Raw genomic sequence first — 15,929 nt, forward strand, 5'->3', positions numbered from 1 at the left:
CAAAAACGAGACACTATTAGCTTTTTCTGATGAATATTTGGTTTGGGACTGTGTTCCAGCACTTCATTGTTGACCAACCATTATGACAAATGCTTGTGACTGTCAAAAAGAATCAATTTTTCTGCTATAAGCCTTCAAGTGTAGATGTCATTTTTATAGAATGTCTTCTTTTTTCCTTTGGGTAGATGCCCAGTAATGGAATTACTGTATCAAATGGTAGTTCTACTTTTAGTTCTTTGAGGCATCAGGTGTCAGGCAGGTAGGAGGGGCAGAAAGGGATGGCACTAATGGATGTGATGCGCACTGTCTGGGGGATGAACATGTTTGCTCTGCCTTGGATGGAGAAAAGACAATATATGTAACCTAAACATCTGTACTCCCATAATATACTGATAAATAAATAAAGAAAATAATCCATTTTTCATCACATGTGACAATATGTTGCAGAAATAGTTCACCTTTATGCTGTGACAGCAAAGAAGTGAAGCTTCAAGACGATTTCTCTTTTGGAACCCATGGAACGAACTTCTTACTTTGCCCATTTGTTTCAAATGGTCCAATATTATTGGAATAGTAATGTGAAACCTTGCCAATAATTCACACATAGGTTTAGATAGATTTGCTTCCACTACAGCTTTCAGCTCATCATTATCCACCTTGGTCTCAGGTCACCCAGGTGGCTCATTTTCCAGATTCAAATCACCAGAATGGAACTTCTTAAACCATCAACATACTATACATTAGCCACATTCTTCCCAAACACTTCATTGATATTTTGAGCTGTTTCTGCTGCATTGGTTCCATGAAGGAACTCATATTTGAAAATAACACAAATTATTGAGTTATCCATGTTTTACAAAAATTGCTCTAAAAATTTTAAAGATAATCACAAGCTGAAATGTGTATTTGCAAGATTGAAGACATACATTCACAATAAAAATGAAACAAGAAATGTCAAGGTGAAATGTCAGAGATATCAACTGTCAAACTTAGTATTTAGTCCTTTTGAAATGTCTGATTTCCTTAGGTATTAACTACATTGTTAAAATGTCTATACTACCCAAAGTGAGTACATGTGGTGCTTGTTTTTCCATTCTTGAGATACTTCACTTAGTAGAATGGGTTCCAGCTCTATCCAGGAATATACAAGAGGTGCTATATCACCATTGTTTCTTAAAGCTGAGTAGTACTCCATGGCTAAAATAAAAAGCAATTAAAAAAAATGTCTATACTACTCAGTGATTTACAGATTCAATGCAATCCCCACTAAAGTACCAATATTCTACACTTCGTCTGGAACCAGAAAAGACCCTCAATAGCCAAAGCAACCTTAAGTAAAAAGAACAAATTCGGAGGCATCACTTTACCAGACTTTAAGCTATAGTAACCAAAACACCATAGACTGGCACAACAACAGAGATCTAGACTAATGAATCAGAACAGAGAACCCAGAGATAAAACTAATATCATGTTTTATTCTGATTTTTCACAAGCAGGCAGAAACATACACTGTGGAAAACAATCCGTATTTAATAAATGGTGCTGAGAAAATTGAATAGCCACATATAGAAGACTTAAACAGGATCTGCACCTCTCACCACTCACAAAAATTAACTCACAATGGATAACAGCCTTAAACCTAAGGCATGAAACTATAAGAATTCTAGAAGAAGAGGTTAGAAAAACTCTTATAGTTACTGGCCTAGACAAATAATTTATGAATATGAAGAAGACCCCAAAGGCAATCACAGGAACAACAAAAACAATTAAACGTAACCTTATTAAATTACAAAGCTTCTGAACAGCCAAAGAGACAATAGAGTGAATAGACAACCTATAGAACAAGAGAAAATACTTACATGCTATACTTCTGATAAAGGGCTAATAACCAGGCTCTATGAAGAACTCAAGTGAATTAGCACAGAAACATCAAACAATCTCATTAAAAAGTGGGCACAAGACATGAGCAGAAGCTTTTCACAAAAAGATATACTAATGGCCAATAAGCATATGAAAAATGCTCGACTTCTCTAATCATCAGGGAAATACAAATCAGAATCACAATGAGATATCACCTAACTCCACTGAGAATGGCTTTCATCAAAAAGTACCAAAACAACAGATGCTGGCATGGATGCTTAGAGAAAGGAGCACTTATACACTGTTGGTGGGACTTCAAACTAGCACAAACTCTACAGAACTTCTCCATCTTTCCCTATATTTTCTTGGACATGCTATTCAAGTATTTTAAAAACCCTCTGATTACCAACATGTGGATCACCTGGGTTCTTTCTGTTTGTTGTTTTGTTTGTTTTGATTATCTGTTTGTTTCTTTGGTTTTCCATCACTTAGTCCTGTTTCTTGGCATTCCTAGGAATCTTTGATCGACTATTGGAGATTGTGTATGAAAAATTATTTATACTCAGGTTCTAATAAGATGATAGACTTTTGGAAAATCTTATTGCAGTTGAGCATGGTTTTTATGCTGTGTTCAGACTGATTTGTTTGAGTTTTTCCTACCTCTGGAAACCTCTTTTCTTGTAAAGATTCTCTTAAATTCTTACATCAAAGAAAGTTTCTAGTATTACCAGGGATCCTGCAACTTGTTCATCCCTGAATTCCAGATTCTGCCTTTTCATAATGACAGGACTGCTGGAAACTTTGCTCAGGATGTTTGTATTAGCTTGCTTTCCTGGAGTTTTATCACACACATCCTTAGCACAGGAGTTGGAAAGTCTTCAAAGTGAAATTGCATTCAAAATTTCAGTCATACTCCTCTGGAGTTTTCTCTTCCCCTTCAAGTCTTAGATTCCTTGGCAGCTCTTAACTCCATGTATTTAAACCCCCCTGTGAGAATACTGCAAGTCTCAGTTACCACTTTCTGTTTGGTCTCTATTCACTAAGCTACACATGGCAAAAGCCTGATGTAAAGCATGGAGTATAATAATGTGGGTCACTGTGGTGCAGTGCTCTGCTCTTCTCTCTGGGACTTTCAGACTCTTAAATCAAAATGTCATGGTTTTTCTCTGAGCCTTTCAAAGAGTTGTTTCATATATTTTATCCATGCTTTATAATAATTTGGTGTGCAGCTGTTTTTCTGATACTAGCGCTTTTGTTGTGGCTGAAATTACAATTTCCTGAAACCTAATTTTTGTTTCCTGAGACTCTTGAGATTGAGGAAAGCTTTCCTCCAGTTTCTCAGAATAACAAAGATATTTAGGCTGGGAGCAAATGACTATGATCCAATCAGAGATAAAGTTAATTTATGTATCCAGATCATCATTTATAGGACCTGATCCATTAACGACTGGCGTTACTTCTAGCTTTTAGCCTGCAGATTGCACCTGAAAGTCTAAGCACTCTATGCAACTCTTCATGTTTTAACAAGAGGTCTAATTTTTGTCTCCTCTGCAGAGTGAAACTGCAAATTGCTCTGTTAAGATTCTCAGATTTTTGTCCACCACTTGGTTTTGCTTCAAGTTCAAAAGTAGCTCTGGATTTAGTGCATGTCTCTTTGTAGTTTTCATTCTCAAATTGGACCTGGCCTTGTGTCTCTCCAATAGCTTCAAACATTTATGTATATACATACATATACATTTATACTCTTATACACACACACACACAATTACATATATATATGGTCCACACACATATATGCACATGGTCCAACATATCTAGTTATTTCCAGAAGGAATTAAGAAGTTTGCTCAAAATAAGGTAATTCTCTATAATAAGAAACAAAACTCTCTCTCTAAGCACTCTTGAATAAACACTGCTACTACCATAGCCAAGTTAAACTTCATAGATTTGCATCTTAAATGCAATGTAATTTTGACTAGATAAACAACAATGTCAATTTCTCAAGCTTACAAAATAAAATTATGTTGACACAAAAAGAACAGAATAAATGATGTTAAAGACCTTTTATTTTACTCTACCAACATTACAGAAAGTTTGGTTTAGAATGCCACTTACATTATCCTTGTAATAAGTCTTAACACATAATTCTTTCAGCTTGAGTTCATCTACTTTCCATGCAAACACATGAAGAACAAAGAATTCTAATTTAGCAGGTTAAAGTGTACTATTCAACATCAAACTTCTATAATGTTATTACCGTGGCATTTTTTTTCATCAAGTGAAGAATTTTTACTTCTTATAAAAAGTATGATTAGGAATCATGCAAATGTATTATGCATCTTGGTCCCAAATGAAAAAAGAATTATAAAATTTTTAAGAAGTAAATGAAATATTCTTCTCCCAGATACACTGTACAATATTATAAGAAGAAAAAATATATGCATTTCAAAAGAAATGCACTCTTCTACTAACAAAATTGTCAAGCTCTTATTAAAGAACACTATGGGGAAATTATGATCCTTGTTATTAATAATGTTTTCTAGATTTTTTTTCACAAGTTCATTTACATTTGACAATGTAAAATTAGTATCATTGAACATTAATGTTGCAGATTATGAATACAAAATTCCAGAGCTAGATCATTGTCTTCATTTCTTCGAGTGATTAGAATTTATTGTATGTGGTTAGTACTTATTTATCAGTCCAATCTTACCAAAAGAGGTCACATAACTACTTTTAGCAATACATTCAATTCTTCTATCCTATATAATAAAAAAAAAATCAATTTTCAGCCACATCTAATTTGTTTAGGTACTTCTTGAACATCTTCAAATCTATGAGCACACATATTCTTCACAACATCCCTATAAAGTAAATAATATTATTATCCTCATTTGAAATTTGAGGAACATGAGATACTGCCAGTGAGGCTAAGGTCATATAGCTGGTAGGCTGTTAATCTGTGATTCAAAATCATACAGTCTTGATAGAGGAAGGTGCACTCCAAAACTGGGATATGGCCTGAAGGTCAAGTGGATTCCTGGCTTCACACAGAAAAGAAGTCAAGAATGAGCTGACAGAGTTAGGCAAAAAAAGTTTATTGAAATAAGAAAAGAAAAAATGGAGGCTACCCCATAGATAGAGTAGCGCCCATCTCTCAGAGCAACAGAGAGTAGCGCTTTGTGAGTTTCTGGGGCCTTATTTTAAACCTTCTATTCTATTTTATGTTAAGTGGAAGGAAGATTATTCAAAAGATTTCTGGGAAAGGGTTGGGGAGCTCTCAGAACTGAGGGATCCTCCCCTTTCTAAACCATACAGGGCAACTTCTAGGAGTTGCCATGGCATTTGGAAACTGTCATGACACTGGTGGGAGTTTCTTTTACTAGTTTAATACATTATAAGCAAGGTATAATGAGCAGTGAGGACAGCCTCAGGTCTTTTTTATGGCCATCTTTGTTCTAGCTGCTTTAAGCCAGTTTCTCCTCCACCTCCTCTTTTATGAGATACCTTGGTTAGGTCTTATCAAGCAGGGCTGGCAGTACCCTATCTCAGTCTGAGCCTGAGGCTGTGCTCTTAACTACCATTTTAAATAGCCTCTCTGGATAATTTTCTAAATAAATAAACTACTTAGGAAACAAGGGCAATGTGTTAAATCACCTGTCAATATATATTGGCAGATGGTACGCATCTCTGTCTTGTGATATATCAATTTGGATTCTTCAACGACAAACTACAGAATTACACTCTGAAAATGAGAAAGTGGTGAATTAATTGAGAGAATTTAAGTATAATTGGAAGAACATTTTATCAGAAGTGTCAAGAATCACGCCATTAGTACAATCTAACAAGCACTAATAGAGAATTTCTTTAAAGCACGCACAGCCATCTATTTCTAACATTTGTGTCACTGCCCAATATTCAAAATTCAATGAGAAATCATATGATTGACATAATATGGGTAAAACAGAAGAAGGGGGCAATTAATTGTTGTCCTAGCAAGATCACAATCACATCTCATGAGAGAAGTCTTTGTTTTCTAAAGCATTTTTGTGATACTGCTTCCAGAAAGGTGAGAAATGGATTCTGGGAACTTAAAAGTATCTAGAATTCAGTTCATAAAGCAAGATTTTCAGCACAGAGATTGAACAGCTATTTGGCTTCAGTTTGTATACTCTATATCAGGGGTCCTCAAACTTTTTAAACAGGGGGCCAATTCACTGTCCTTCAGACCATTGGAGGGCCAGACCATAGTTTAAAAAAAACTATGAACAAATTCCTATGCACACTGCACATATCTTATTTTGAAGTAAAAAAACAAAAGGACAAAAACACCCGCATGTGGCCCTTGGGCTGTAGTTTGAGAACGCCTGCTCTATATAATAATTATCACCCAAAGTTATTGAGCTATTGGGTAAACAAGAGTATGTCTCAATCATTAGATATTTTTAATATAAAAAAACAACTAGAGTTGAATTTTTAATATTTTTGTATCCCTACAATTTCCATGTTTATTATTGCCTAGTGATTACACAAAGTAAAAATAAAAACACTCATTGAAACAAATGTTTCCATTTACTATTTTATTTAACAATATTTTCTATTGGCCATATTCCACATTAGATTTATAATAGAATAAGTTTGGAAAAAGGCTTAGAAGTGATAACATTCCAAAAATTGGTTAAAAGCTTTTAAAATATTTTTAATAATTTCAAATATATAATAATAATATATAGTGTGGGATTTTTGAGTTGAAATTATGAAACAAAAATCTGTAATTGTTTCAAGGAGAGATTTATTATGATTCAAGTGAAAAAATGTTCACTAATAATTTAAAAATCATGCCATTTCATTATCCACTTAAGAATCATGAGATTATGGGAAGTTAAAATGTACACAACTGCCATGAATAACAAATATTACTGCTACTTCAATATTATTTTATTAATCATCATTATTTAATTTATCATCAAAATAGGAATTTTTTAATATAAAGGAGTCACTATAAATAATTATTTTGCGGCCACAGATAGAAACCAGGACTGGATCAGGAAAATAGGAAAAAAATTATGCTCATCACCTAACACAATGTTCCACTGCATAGGGAAGATTTCAAAAGAAACTCTCCCTTTATTGGCCCTAAAAAAGTGTAAAATTTGTATAAGTCACAGGAAGAGATTTTTATATAGAGGACTGTCAAAAGCAAAAGACGCAAAATTGGAAAAAATATTAGCATATTCAGAGACTAGAGAGCATTAGCAAGACTAAAAATATTGACAGTAATAGAATCAGTGTTGAAGAATAATAGAAGGAACCCAATATAAGGAGATGATATTTTGCTGCCTTAGATGATTCTTCTTCTTACTTATTTAGGTAATGTCATGGCTTTCCAATATTCATTTCCTACAGTATGTATTAGTCTGTGGGTAAAATTTTAGAAGCCTTTTGTTACAGGAAAAATATGTACTTTATTTAGACATTTTGTGTTTAGGATTTGTGTCAATTTAATAACTGTGTTATCTATTGAGGTGATATAATTATTGAGAATTAGTGAGGGGCTAAATGGTCCCAGGTATACTCTTTTTTTAATTTCAGCATATTATGGGGGTACAAATTTTAAGGTTTCAAATATTCTTGATGACAGTACTTTGAGAAATCTTGGTGGAAAAATTTTTAGCATGTTCATCTCTAACTCTTAGAGAAATGAGGAAGGAAAACACAGAATTGACTGAAAAGTACTGCATGAAAAAAGATAGTGTCCACACAAATCCTCTTTAAAAAACAAACTGAACTCCTTTGAATTAGATTGATGCACTATAATCCCTACTACTAGGTTCTTGAGACAAATAAAGTCTCCCAAGAATCCACTAGTCACAGGAAAAAGTGAAGGGGCATTCAGGTATCAGTAAGAGTGTGCTGCCCAGAGCAAGAGGAGCATACTTTTTAATAGCAATAATAGTTTTAGATAGATTTGAAAACTTATTTTTATGATAAATCATAGAAAATTTTATTCAAAATTCAAAAATTAAAAAAAAATATTAGTGACCATCTGGGCATCTCTAAGAGCTTTCTGTCAGACAGGGTGAAAATTTACTTTAAGAGTGTCAATTTGGCAGCAGCACAATAGGTAGTTTGAACAGGGAAGCAGGAAGTTAAAAGAAGAGTGAAGGATGAGGGCCATTCATAGACTGAATCATTTTAAACTGCTGTTTCTGAGGATGAGAAATGTTCACATATTGGCAATTTTATGTGGTTGAATCTAATGGCATTCAAGAGATGATGTAATAGGGTAATAAAGTGATGTTAGTGAGAAGGAATAAGAGATACAGATGTAAAAATATTGCCAATTTCAAGAACATTATTTCGGTGAAGTAATAGAACATCACTCTAACTGCAGGCTTTGGAGCTTCTTAGGTATGAAGAAAACATTCATGAAAACAGCTACACTTATTGAGTGTTCAAGATAAGCCAAGCATTGTTTTAAATGTCTTACATGGATAAGCTCCTGGAATTACCATAACAACCTTATGAAGTCAATATTATTATCTTACACACTGAATAGATTAGGAAACAGGACTACAGAGAGTTTTTTCCATTTGCTCAAGATCACACAGCTAATAAGATATGGAGGCCAGCATGTGAATCCCAAGTCAATCTACAGTTTATACTTTGGTTGGTTAAACTACTGATTAGATTAAGTTAATCCCCATATCTACTCCATATATAGCACTAATTCTATGATTTTTTTTTAAGGGCCTAAGTTAAGTTAAATTGAGAATTCCATGAAATTTGTTTTCTATAGCTAGGAATGATCAAATCTGACCTAAAATATTAAGACCACAATGCCTTTAATATATCTTTGGTACTTCCACTGACTTCTCAGTAATTCTTTAAAATCACTACATTCTTTTAAGCCTTGCTATTTCACATTCTCTTTCTCATTTCAAGCACTACTCCTGGGACTAAACATATAAATTAATTAAAAATACATTTTTTTAATTTCAGCATATTATGGGGGTACAAACGTTAAGGTTACATACATTGCCCTTGCCTCCCCTCCCCCCTGGAGTCAGAGCTTTAAGAGTGGCCACCCTCCAGGTGGTGTGCATTGCACTCATTATGTATGTAAGTACCCATCCCCATCTCCTCTTCCCACCTGCCCAGACACCCAATAAATGTTTGTTGTTTTTTTTAACATTTTGGTTACATTTTATATCTTTGCCTCTCCCTAGCAAGCGCTAGAGGTATGCCCTTTCCCTCCACATCTGATGGATGTGGAGAGAATCGTGGAGGAGAAAAAAATATTTTTAATGATTATAATGGAGTTCTTATTTCCTTATAGATAATATTTGCTTTGTAACTTAGCTTCGTTGGATTTAACCCAAAAAAAGTAACTAGTTACGAAGTAACTAGTTTATGTTCAGAAAACATAAAAATGTTCAGATAGCACTTTAGGGCAGGTTATCTTACCAAAATTATAGAATATTGTAATAGAGAAGACTGAAATTGCCTTATAAATTCTGCCCCCTTAGTATTTAAATTTTTTATTTAGAAAATAAACCTTTTAAATATATGTTCATAGTAGCAGTATTACATATCTCTTAATGTATATTCTACTTAATTCCATATCCATTTTGTTTGCTGATTTCATAAGTATTTGAGAAGCATTGACAATATGATTGAGGCTGTATCAATCACATGCCTAAAGAATCTTTGTCTATCTTCACAATTAGCACCTTCTCTTAAAAGCAAGGGAAAGAGAAGAACTAACATATGAATGGGTGTATCTTAATAAATGATTTATGATTTATTTTGTGACAGTAAATTTCCTTTTATTTATACAAATCTTATGTTTTGATTTCAATTATGAATGAAAATAGCACCATCTATTAAATGTTATAATTGAAAAGCTTTAATTCATAAAAATGAGATCTTCATTGTAATTTTTACTATCCTGTGGATAACCCTTAAGTTATTCTGTGTTTTATTTTCTTCCAATTTAAGTTTTATGGAGAAATCAGTATTGTCATTTGTTTAAACCCTAAAACCTGACATTAGATCATGCATATTCCAATTTGAGTTATATAGGACCTATTCACCTAAGGGTCTTTAAAATTAATTTTGATAATAGCTGATTGAATTCTTCCACAATTTAGCCCAAGCAAGGTCATCTTTGTGTTGTTAATAATAAACAGCGTAATTTTAGGTGTTAATATTATAACATGTACAAGAACAATCCATTAATCCTTTCTAAGGATAATTGAAGATAATAGTATGATTTTCTTTTTGAGTCACCTTGCTAAATGACACACCATGAAATTATTTAAACGGACTGTCTGAATGAATGTTATTTTACACAGTTAAGAAAGCATCAGCTGCTAATTTGGATGCAGGACTTAGAGACTGTTCAAGGCCAGAGTTCTAAGGCTGTTAGCTATTTGTCTATTTTTGGCCTTATGAAACAAAAAAATGACTCAGTATATTACTATTAAGGCATTAATAGTAGTAACAATAGCAGTAGTAACAATAATAATCATATTAATAGAATAGTTATGTTTGCATTGAATGTTCTTATGAAAGATTTTTAACCTCAAAAACATACAGCATTTTTGTAAATAAGAGACAGTGATTGATAGTACACCAGGCATTTATTGGTTCCGCTATGGTGCTAGTGACCAGAAAGAAGCAAACCACTTTTCCTTTCTCTTTCAGAGAATGTTAACATAGAAGATGGAGAGACACAGCTCTCTTAGCTACTAACTTTCCTCAGATTTCTACTCTGTATTAGCATCTTGGTCACTAGTGTTCTACTATTTATAGTCATAAAATTGAAGTCATTATTCATGTCTTCCTAGAGGAATGGCAATAGCTGCTGGTTTTTTTAAGAAAGGAAAATGTGCCAGCCTGAAAAATGCAATTCTTTAGGCATTGAGGTAGAGAGTAGATTAGGAAAGAGCTGTGTCAATTAAATTTAACAAACATTTAATAAACTCTGGCTCTATTTGAGAATCCTCATGCTAGGAACATGCCCGATAAACATATTAATAAGATATGCCCTCTGTCCTCAAGCAGAGGTAAAAGAGTAGATATAGCAGAAGTTAAGGACAGTTGGTTCTAATTTTTGTTCTGTGACTAAATTATTGCAAATATTTGGAGAGAAAATACATATTTTTCTTATTTGTAAAAGGAAGGGGATTTATAATAATTTATCTTAGATTTTCTGAGTATTAGAGTGAACAATAGCAGTGCTGTTCTAGTAGGAGAAAATCCAGGAATATTAAAAAAAAAAAAACCACAAAGCAAGACATAACAGAAAGAGCAAGAACACCAAGATGAGAAGATGAACAATTATGAAAAGTTTAATCCTTGAGGTGGAGTATGTGATACATATATAGGATATGACAGGCAGTACTGGAAACAATTCATTCCAAATATAAAAGTATTTAGAGATACAGGAATACAGAGCACATTTGAGGAATAAGAAATCACTCTTGAATGGCATAGGATAGTTTATATTCATAAACTTGCTCAGATCCATCCATAGCTTTCAAAATTAGTTTAACTATTTGCATTATGGTAAATGACTTTTTTTTCATTAAGCTATTTCACAGCCTCTCCCCTTTACCTGGTATGATCTAACCCCATAAAGTCATTTGGCAAACATCTGTTTATTATTTAGCATACAATTTATAAGGTATTTCATTAATATCTCAGGCAGAATGAGGGATATTCTATTTTGTTCTACAAAAATCTTGTGCACCTACATGTATTGCAGAAGGTATTACAGGGACTTCTGGAAATAATGGCAAACTGAGCTGATGTAGAAGCGTTCCTTTTCTAATACAAATACATGGAATTGCTGAAAAAATATCCTGAAATTTTAACCTATATGTCAAGCACAAAACAAAGAAATGGAAATTTTCGTGTCAAAATGTATGAAAGAACTCTGTGCTACATTAGTAAGAAAATCTGGGGCTTTCTGGGCAACAGAACTGTTAGACGCAGATATAGATGATTGAAGTTAAATATTAGAATTTCAAATCTCCCTTGACCTAAGATTTATGGAATTTATTTAATGTGTATTATAGAATTGCAACTAACATACACTGTGCATCACCCTTGGCTGCTGACATATTCCCATTTGTAAATAAGGTGGGAATAAAAGAACACTGGCTCAGGACTGCAGCCATGAGATTTGCTGTCTTCCATGTGTCAAGGTAGATGAAAAACTCTTGCTCAGAAAGTAGTAATCTCAAACCATTGCAAAGTACATGTTTGATTTCTGACATTACATTTCATCTTTGGTATGAGGAAATACAACATAAAAATTTAAAATAAAATGTGGCCCAATTAGTGTGTAGCCATAGATCCTTGGCAAAAACTTCTGCAAAACTCTTGCATGGGGGCACTTTTGTACCCACAAGCATATACAATGAAGTTGAATAACAACAACAACACAAAATTAACAATCACAAAGCATAATGACAAATTAAGAAAGAATCATCATTTACATAAAATGAATAATTAGTATTCAAATATAATGAAAATAGAGCAATGTGAAAGAGATTTCAATTTATTCACATTTAAATGACTAAATTTTTAAAGAGAAAATAATAGAAATGATAGTAAATAATAGAAATATAAAACAAATGGAATCCGTAAAGGTATCATATGATATGAAAAACTATATGCAGTCTTAAAGAATAAAACATTATAAAATGTTCAAGATTTAAGAAATATAAAATATTAAATATAACAAATATATATTTAATATATATATATATATTAAAGACACAGTGAACCAGTTAATCAGCAGATAAGGATAAAACAAAAGAAACTTAATAATTCTACCTCAGATTCTAAGAAGCTAGTGACCTGATGAATGCATGTATCTTCCTTTCAACTCTGCCCTTCTGAAGCCAAGAAGCTGCTAGAGTGAATAAGAGGCTAGGAGTTCAGAGTATGAGTAAAGCCCGGAGCAATGATCAAATGTAAAAAATTATCATGAAAATCCTTTTACATTCTGCTTGGAATCATCTTTTGGAACCCAATGTAAAAATAAACATTATCTTTTTCTATTTTCTCTTTCATATTTCTAAGCCTCTGTTTCTTTTTATATTTAATTTCAGAATATTATGGGGGTACAAACATTTTGGTTACTATATTGCCTTTGCACTGCTCAAGCCAGATGCTAAGCCTCTATTTTATGCTGCATTTTTTTCATAATTTTTTTCATACAAATCTTTCAGTTCACTAACACACATATAGAAAATATATGTGTCTCTCTCTCTATATATATATATGAGTGTGTGAATATGTTTGTATGTTTGTGTATGAGTATTCCTTTGCCCATTTTGAAATTGGTTTTGTCATTGTTGAGTTTTAGGAGTTCTTTATATATTCTGAATATCAATCCCATAACAGATATATGATTTGGAAATATCTTCTCCCACTTTATGGATAGCCTTTCCACTTGGTCAACAGCATCATTTGATGCATTGTTATAGTTCTCACACAATATAAAATACATATGTCTCTAAAAAATAGGATAATTGATAAAACAATGGAAGTGTAGCTTTAAATATTTTTATTAATAATGAGAAAAATAGAATTAATGACAACTTTACCAATCCAAAAGTTATAAGAAAAAGAAAAGAAAGGAAAAACAAAAAGACTAGTCATATGTTTATATCAATTGGATATAAAGTTAGAAAATATTAGTGTGCTACTAAAAAGCATACAAAACTTTCTTGTGTCAAAGTAATCAGGAAGTAGGTAGGCTAGTATGTTGTGGTATCTCCACGGTGTTAGAACCCAGTTTCCTTCTTCTACTCTAATATTCCCGGTAACCTTGCAGGCCAAGGTAGCTGCTGGGTCTTCATCTCATAGCCACATTTTAGGAAGCAGGAAAAAAAGTTGATAAATAAGGGCACTCTTCTTAACTTTTAGTTTTAGAGAATTATCAAAGAATACTTCACTTTATATGTCATTGATAGAGACATATATATATTTTATTTATATATATAAAATCATATCTGCTTACAAAGGGATCTTGGAAATGTCTGGCAAAACAAAATGCTGTGTTACTGAAAAGAAAGGAAGGAAACAGATAATCAGAGAATACTATGAGACCCAGCCACAATTGCAGTGCAATATAGATAAAATTAATAAAGTCATAAATTGATAAGCTTCAAAGAACACGCAGCTGATACTCTGCGAGTGTATGTGTTTGCTCCACAATGTATGTTCACTCTTTTTTGCATAAGAAATGTGGTGCCAGTCTCAGCCTGAGGGGATAGATCACAACTTATCTGAACCTGTCATGGAAAATGCCATCCCTTTTGCCAGATACTCAATTTCTTGATTTCCCTTCCAGTTAGAAGTGATCAAATAACCTCATTCTAGTCTAGAAAACAACGCAGGAAATGTGCTGTAGGCTTCTATTAATATTAACTATTTCCTTGGCTTAAAAAGAAAATCTGCATCCTTATTTGGAACAGGGCACTAGATATTTTCATGATTTGACTTAACATTTTAAGGTAAAAATAAAATTATATTATTTCCTTTTCTTTCCTTTTTTAAGTGCCATTATAAGTTAGTTGCAAAAAGATAAACAAAGGCTGGATTATCAAAAATTGTTCAACAGGAGCTAGGATGACAAAATGTACAGTAATAGCATTTGGGAGGGCCACAGAAAAAGAAAAAGAAAAACACAGTGAAGTGCAAATTAAAAAGTTTCTCTTACCATAGAGTTTATATATTCTTATCTCTTAAAAAATTCATATAAATCAGATATAATTTATATATGACATAAGTTTATAGCTATTAAAGTCACAAATATTTTTCAACTTACCCACAATTTTAAAAAATTAAATGAGACTATTATATATAGTCATATATAAACATGTTACAATCTGTAAGAATAAGAAGATATAATGAAATAAGAAACTAGTTTTCTAGTAAATAAGATACTACCACTTGTTTACTAGCAATGCAATGGGTGGCTCAAAAACCCAACTTTACATACATAACATAAGTGTTAGAGGCATATGTATGCACAGACAAAATGACCTACTAAGCTTTCCAACCCCATTTCCCTCTATCCTGTTTCTCTCTGTAACATGTTGTGTTCATCTGCCTCTCAGTTTCACTTTAGATATGGCATTTTTTTTCTTTTCCATTTTATTATCCATTTGTATATAGCTACTTATGAGTTCCTTGCTTTTCTTAATTTAGTTTTTTGTCTTTTTCAATCTTCCACCTTTCCATGCTTTATTTTAAATTCTCCAGATTTGCCTAAATGTGGTTATATTGTATCTTCTATATCCTTAGCTGAAGAAGTAATACTTTGAAAGTCTCAAAATTAAGGGGGTAAAGATGGGAAATGAGCTACTTTTAATAAGCTCCCACCTGTGATTAAACTAAATAAGCTAAGGTAAAAAGTTCTTAGACCTTTATCAATTAATATGTTTCTTTAACTGTGCAATGTATAATGTAACTATGTATCTTCAATATAAAACCCAGTATTTATCTGCTGTTTTAGAATTTATAAAAATATATTCACATGCACTTTCTTATAATTTATCTTAACAAACAGAAAAACGAGACTACTTTCTCAACCAATGCTCTCCATATAATTTTTCTGTTACTATTTTCAAAAGAAGTATCGTTATCTAAAGATAGAGTCTAACTCATTGTGTTTACTTACTCTTTAATTTTGCCCATTTTGTCTTTTTTCATCCCTACCCCACCAAATGACTTTAGATTTTTAAGAACAAGGATTTTATTTTTTCAATGTTATGTCTGCAGCACCCAGAAACTTAGTGGCATGTAGCTTGAGATCGATAAACAATTGATGAATAACTATAAAATGAAGTTATCCCAAACTTTGTTTTACAAAGGAAGCAAACAAATTCAGTATATAGTATTTGCTCAAAGTTATAGAACTATTAAATCACAGATTCAGTATTTGAACTCATGTCTCCTGCTTCTAAATCCCAAGTCCTTTCCAATAAATTGAATTGCCCATCTGTTGATTTTTTTTTTCCATTTAAATGATTAAAAACATATTT

Source organism: Microcebus murinus, chromosome 13 (assembly GCF_040939455.1).
Source record: "Microcebus murinus isolate Inina chromosome 13, M.murinus_Inina_mat1.0, whole genome shotgun sequence".
Taxonomy (NCBI): Eukaryota; Metazoa; Chordata; class Mammalia; order Primates; family Cheirogaleidae; genus Microcebus; species Microcebus murinus.